General features: G+C 46.6%; 1 protein-coding gene across 1 annotated transcript in view; it reads right to left on the bottom strand.

Annotated features, from left to right (window-relative positions):
- The window catches only part of bcor (BCL6 corepressor), a gene marked incomplete in the record, with an annotated part of 21,590 nt that extends 17,449 nt beyond the window's left edge, over nt 1-4,141 (bottom strand). Inside the window, 1 exon segment of the mRNA XM_035676328.1 lies at nt 3,317-4,141.
- Nucleotides 4,142-7,484: the final 3,343 nt, after the last annotated feature.

Consider the following 7,484-nt stretch of genomic DNA (forward strand, 5'->3'; position numbering starts at 1 on the left):
ACATAATTGGGTAATCTATAAATAGGTGGAAGATGGATAGCAGGATAGGATCGTACGCCGTTGAAGACACACGCACGCGGAGACTCCTTCAGCCTACCCCACCAAATATAACCCAGGAAGCATCATGGAATTTAACTGTTATTGCACTCACCGATCGCCATGAGGACACACCTCTACTTCTTATGTTGCACAAAGGTCCCGGATGAGACAGAAACCACGCCCACATCACTCAGCATGACAATGGTGGCCCAGCAGGTACGGGCTGCTGCTACTTTCAGGTGCACCCCCCCCCGCCCACACACACACACCCACACACACACACACAGGACCAGCACGTAAACCCGTAGCTGGTGGATTTATCAACTGGGAATATTCACACATTAAGTCCATCCCTAGTTGATTGGAAATGTAGTGGACTATTATTGTTTTGAGATTACTGTGAACGAGTACTGGCATAGGTGGATAGTGAAACCTTCATTAGTAAGTCTTTTCTGCACGTTTGTAATAAAATGTAATATGTATAAATGCGATAAAAGGCCAAATGAATGTGTTTGGACCACACTTGAACCCCCACTTCGGCCACTAATGGAGCTGGGTAATAAAACACTTTCTGAAAGAAGTGCGACGTCCTCTCTGGCATGAAAAGAGACAGTGAAGAGAGAATCAGTGTGTCGATCTTATGGTAACAGCCCTCCCCTCTGTGTTCCAACACCTGGTAAAACAGATCAGCCCCACACTGAACATCACAGCGCACAGTGGGAAAAATGATGCACAAAACAGTCCGACGGGGTAACTATAAATAAACTCGGCCCACACAAAATGTGAAGTATTTTGTTTTAACGCTTCGCAACATGCAACGCTTGGGGGAACAGGCTTTATTACCTATAAGATCAACCAGAGCACTTTAAAAAGCCTGAGCCACCGGGCCATCTCTTGCTACCAAGTTTGTGAATTATTGAGAAAAGAGGCCGAGGACAGAACAAGGTGGTGTTTTTTGGGCAATAGGCCAACTGGAGATTAACTGATGGCACAAGCTGCATAATGGATGACCTCCACTTGTGTTTTTAAGTGAGAAATCCAAAAGGACGCGATCGTATCCATTATTTCCAACCAAACAAAGCTCAATTCAAAAAGGAAAAGGAAGAGAAATGATACATCATACATGTTATTTGGTAAATTATTAGCACATGCTCTAATTAAATCGTTTTATTTTTACATAAAGCTTCAAATACCCAGATCTCCAGTGGTTTTGTTTTTATCTTTTTTTTTTAAAAAAAACTACACGATCAAATCTAAATTCTTGACACATGTCTTTACCTTTTTCCGGTCCGGGGTCTAATTAAAATACAATTAAGATTTAATTCTGCATCAAATCCCCCCTGAATAGCCCTCCAAATCCCCCCACCAGTTAACCCCCTGCTCCGTTTCCTCCAAAAAAGGTCCCAACACGAGGTCGTGCTCTCCCACCCCGGACACGGAGAACGCTGGCGTTGTGAGCGACTTCTGTGCTGTGGATCCTGAAGCGCATTGGCTGCCGGGGTAAGCGGTCCTTTTAGTAGCTTGCTTCCCTCAACTAAGCTCGTCAATGAGCTGGAGCCAGCCGAAATATGAGGCACATCGATCGTCCTAAAGAGAGCGTCCCCTAATTAGTGCCTGTGTGGCCTCCAGGACAGGCAGCAGGCAGGGCGGCACGGGAGGAAGACTCCCGCGATATGAGCCGTTCCCCTGCGACGTGAAGAGTTGTGGTCCTCGCAGAGTGCCTTTGAGAAAAGAAAATGCTCTGGTTTAATGCTGGTTCTGCCGGTCGTGAAAATGCAGGCTACGAGCCGACCAGAGGAGCTTTAAAAGAATCGTTAGGAAAGACGATCTCCGTTTTGGAAACACATCCAGCAATGCCTTGCAGCACTTCTTTCCAATTTCAAACAGCAACTTTTATCGAGAAGAGGTTTCATCGCTGCCGCCCACACTGGTGCAGGAGGGGGGCTATAAAGAATTAGTAAAATAAATGTTTTAAAGTTAAAAATGGAAGATGGAAATTAGTGGATTTAAGGGGAATTACAAAGTGGTTTGTAATTCGATAAAGATCGCCAAGCTATTCACGTAATGGGAAATTACGGTGACGAGAATAAGACAACTTTTTAAAAACAATTTTTTTTATATTATTAAGAGTCTGGGTGGCACTTTCTCCCCTCCAAGAGAGCAGCGCGCATTTGGAGCTGCAGGGGGAGGGGGGGGGGGTCTTAAGCTGTCTGGATCCTCCGTGCGCAAAGGATATTTCCCCGCAAATGGAAAAAGACTAGTCTCACAGCAAGACTGCGGTGGCGAGAGTGGAAGACACATACTGTAGCACAAAGTCATTTCGGAGAAACACCTGCAAGACATGAAGAGTGTGTGTGTGTGTTGGTGGTGTGTGTGTGTGTGTGTGGTGGCACGATGCCAGAGTGGTTTCCATCAACTAGACAGGAAGGTGAGCGGTGCAGTCCCGTCTCCCCCTCCCCACACCTTTCCCCACACCACCTTTGGGACTGATGAGAGGACTGATCAACGTCCACTCTGTCCAAACAAAGCCCCCCCCACACCGCCCCCACTCACACGAACACACACACACACACACACACTCAGCTGTCACACAAACAACACGCACACACACCGCGGGGATGCCCTCCAACTGAACTGAACCGTGTATAAACGGAGCAGCACCGCTCGCTTCCCGTTGGCAGGGCGAGGCTGAATTCCGTAACCTTGTTTAGCGCAGAAGCTCCGTGTGCGCGCACGCACACGCGTACATACACACTCCCACCCTCGCCCCACAGGCACTCACACACTTCGTCACTCAACGGAGTGCGAAAAGCCTGAATATTCACCATCGAGGACGGCGCCACTTTCAAGTCCGCTAATCTCTGGGACGTCCTTCTCACCTTGTAAAAAGGCCAAGCTCACGGTCGGATCATTACGTGTGTGTGTGTGTGCGTGTGCGTGTTATTTATCAAGCACATGCCACTGCCCCGCCGAAACGCACAAAGACCACCCTATGCGCTATTCTTAGAAGTGGCCGATCCTCTCCCAGTCTCTGCGCACAACACCGGGCTTTCGCGTTCAGATTCAACCCTCCGGGAAAGAATGTCTGATTTAAAAATACACTGTATGAAAACATCGATCCATTTAAGAGCATCCTGGCTGTTGTTGGACTGTTTTAAAAGAAAAAAAACAAAAACTGAGAGCGCTGCGCGTTTTCTGTCCTCATCCAGGAGCTTTCACATCACCAAAAGACTCATGCGATAGAAAATACAGTTAGATGTGTCATTGATTGCCTCACCTGGTTAATTGGTGCTAGTTCCAGCCGCCGTCCGTGCGCCTCAACGCCTTTTTCCTGTTTTTCCCAAGTTAACTAGGAGGACAGCGATCCGTGCGTATACGTAGACTGGCCCGGTTACGGTCCTGTCTGCTGGAGACAGACAATCCCGGCCAAAGAAAAAAAAAACAACTAAAAGTGCCTAACAGGTTATCCACTTGTCACGAAACAGAACAAGTCTTACATATAAAGCTCTGGGTCCTGATTCTATTGTCTACAAGCAACTCTCATCCATTACCCTATATTTCAAGCGGACTTTTTTGCTGCTGCAAATGTCACTTGGGAAGCCATAAAGCAACAAAAAAGATCCTGCGCGGAGGAAAAACAAACGTCAGGATGTAGAGAAATCCACAAAAGAAAACAAAGGTCCTTTAAGTCGGGGAGCCGATGCGCTGTGCGGCCCGGGCCCCCAAAGGATACAGGTGGCGAGGTCGGCGGACTCGCGGAGAAATTAATTCAGCTCGGCCGTACCTCGCAGCAGCGCCATGTTGGGTTTCAGCGGAGCACGCCGTCCTCGGAAAAAGCCCCTTTCCCTCGCTCTCAGTCACTCCATGTCCTCTCCGACACCGGAATCCGTGTCTCGGAAGGTTTGCTGAAGGTTATTCCGTGTAGCTTTCCGTCCCGCGTTTTCTTCGACGAGCGAAGAGAGAACACCCCGGTTCGCACCGAGGACGCACGGAGCTGTACGGGGAGTGCCGCACAGAATGGATGAACGCTGCCGAGACCGAGCGACTCGCTCCACTCCCACTCGCGCAGACTCTACCCAGAAGGCCAGTCGGGAGACCGCAATTACCATAAGCCTCCAGCGCACGGCACTGGCTGCGCGCGCACGCACACACAGCGAGAGAGAGAGACACACATACACACACACACACACACACATACACACACACAGACTCCGCTGAAACTCCAAAACAGGAATAGGCGAGGTTTTAACAGCAGAAATAAGGCAGAAAATGAAGAATTAGTGATAGTAATGGGATTGAGATTGGAGCAATTATTTCAAACGCTTTGCAAAATGTAATAAAAATGATATTTGACTAAAGTGCACAAATCAAACCGAATCTAAAGTTGAAGTTATGTTGAGACAAAGAAACACACCTATATTTTATTCACATATTAGATTGTTTTTCAGTATGTTCATTAACTGAGTGTAGGTGGTAGAGGGCGGCCAGAAGGTGCCCAACTGGGTGTCCATCTTACACTGGTACAGTCACTGGTGTTGTTGTTTTTGTTTGTTTGTTTGTTTTATGAATCAGAATCTATAGACTATGCAAATCCAAATTAAATTTCAGGGTTTTTCCCCCCCCAAACCAAGAGATATAGTAAATCTGTGAAGCACGAAGCAATACAGAGGGGGGGAGAGAAAGGGGGAGGCAGCTCAAGGCTGGGGCACATCTGTTAAGGCTCCCATGTCAAGTGAAGGAGGAGGAGGCTATGAATATCAAGCCTGAGGTGTGTGTGTCATGTGCCTGCATGTGTGCGTGCGTGTAGGAGAGGGAGAGAACAGAGAGAGACGGAGAGAGAGAAGAAAGAAAAAAAAGCCAGCCGACAGACAGAAGCAGAGTAGGAGTAGGAAAAGAGAGGGGGACTTGGCAATGAAGGTCTGGCTGCATTCGCCACAGCTGTTGAAAGTAGGAGTTAAACCAGACGGTCATACACAAACAAACACAAAGCACTCGCATATGGACGCGTTGAAAAAGCTCATCTTTAAGGGCAAATGGTCCAAAAGTTTGGAGACTGAGGCACAAAGGAAGTGAGCAGAGGGGAGAGGGTCTGCGAGATGAGAAGGGAAGAACTGGGTATTCATGCATGGCACGGAACAAAAACTCCAATGTCTCTTTCTGGACAAAAACTCTTGAGTTTCTGTGATGAGCAATTTAAAAGAGCTTCTTCAAACTTAAATATATTCAGGGCAAATTGCATGGTTGCTCTTATCACCCCCTCCCCTCTACCTTTCATAACTGGGAGTTGCCCACTGCCACCACAACCACTAAAACCACCACGCAACCGAGCCTACGTCCACTCTTAATGTTTACATGTGAAAAGGTTTCACATCCACACCAGCGTTTTCTGGTATAGCTTCCATCCACAATAAAGTGCCTCATTGACAGGAAGTTGATGTCTTCCTCCTTCTCTGTAGTTTGAAAAACTACAAAAGTGTGTGTCACAGACATCGAGCAGTAGGACGGACACAGCCCGTCTCAGCTGACTTTATGATGACCTATATTGTGTTTTCATAAAGCCAAACTCACCGTTCAGTTGTTCTCATCCACATACTGTTTTCAGACTACTGAAGGAGCATAAAATAGTGATTTGTGCGCAGGCTGATGACAGCAGCTGTGCTGTGTTATTGGCTGACATTTTTAATTAGTGATTGTGTTGGTTGGAGGCAACACAAAGTTGTCTTGCTTCATTTTACTGCCACACAGCCCTGAACCAGGCTTTGGTCATTGTTCTCCAAAAGCTCTGTTTTCCCCATTCACACTAAAACACAAGGCCAGCAAGTTCAGATTCATCCACTCTGGAGTTTTCAAAAAACTCAATTTAGAAGGGGAAAAAAAGCCAGCTTAATAAAATGATAAGTATGCATCAAGTACTTTGTCTGACAGTGTCATACATGCTATTCAATGGACTTTCTATTTAGGTTTCAGGGTGGTGACAGCGCCCCAGCCCATACGAAATATGCTACAATATACTAACAACTGAGCTTGACACAGAAAAACAGTGAAAAACGTTCTGCCACATACAATTTCATATTCACTCATTGATATTTGTTTTTTTAATTTCCACTCATGAACCTTGAAGTCAACAGTATCCTCATCAAATGGTGAGAACACTTAGAGCGGCATCAAGTGGCTCACAGCATCAAGAGTTAGGCGCTTTTTGGTCCAACAAACAGGAAGCTGAGACCAATTTTCATTTTTTATGTGGTCACACAGTGGCAGCTGGCATGCGACAAACTCCACCAGCATACCTGCACTCTCTGCAGTCGAAACAGCACCGTGTTTGGTTCTGCTAACCTGTGCTATTGTCTGTAGAAACATGCCAACATCTTTAGCCTTGGCAATGTGAGTGTCATGCTTTAACACATCCAGCCACATTGCACCATATGTCCCGTTCACTTCCCCAGATTTGTGCAGGTAGGATCCAACCTGGCAACCCTACTACCCACTACCAAAGCCCTCACTGTTTGTAGTGCTACAGGGCAAAAGAGAGATTTGATGTGCCCCCTTTCACAACTGTGAAGGGAGGTTTTTAGATGCTCCAAATCGGATTCTTGCATCCACACAGTCTGAGGAGCTGCTCTGTTGTAAGCCACAATTTAATATAGCTAGATACCAAGAAGTCAGTCAGGGAGATGGTTTATAAATGCTGAAAACACATATAATATAAGGTCTTAAACAGTAGATGTGACACACATAATAATCACGCTGAAAGGTCAACTGGGTGTTGGAAAGACACAGCAGAGGACACAAGGTCTTCCTCCCCCTCCTGCTCTAACTCAGAGGGCTCTCTCCATCACTCACTGGAAAACTGGATTAGGATGAATATTGCTCAGAGGAACCGCAGGGCAAACTAAGTTTCTGACAAAAAACACACAGTTGTAGATTCAGAAGAAAAAACACTTAAATGCTGGGAGTCTGAGGGAGAGGCACACAAAAACAGGCCTGGAGAGCGGGAGCAGGCCTTTTAATGGCTGCACTTTTTACGACTGTGTGTGAACTTTGTGGTTTTGAAAAGCCTGCCTGAGAACAGCGTGTGCCTTTGAAAACGCTCATGTTGGATGATGGTGATGAAAAAAAAAAGTGCTTAAATCTGTGATCCTGTCCTCTAGCTGTCATTTTATGTCTTGTCAGGGATTTGTGCATAGGTGTGTCTAGTATAAACCAAAACACACACACAAACACACACACACACACGCGTGCAGGAGCCGCACTCTGGGAGGTCACGGTGATTCAGCCATCTGCTGTTGCAATCAGACACTGAAGCGGTGGCCTGACAAACACACACACACGCGCGCGGCAACTGCGCGCACACTCATGCACACCTTTAACATTTAGCACATTTTAGCCAAATATACACACGCTGTCCTCAAAACAGACACACATAGCGCTGACACACATTTCGA

The sequence above is a fragment of the Morone saxatilis genome, unplaced genomic scaffold, assembly GCF_004916995.1.
Source record: "Morone saxatilis isolate NCDOM2014 unplaced genomic scaffold, NCSU_SB_2.0 Contig5, whole genome shotgun sequence".
Classification (NCBI taxonomy): Eukaryota; Metazoa; Chordata; class Actinopteri; family Moronidae; genus Morone; species Morone saxatilis.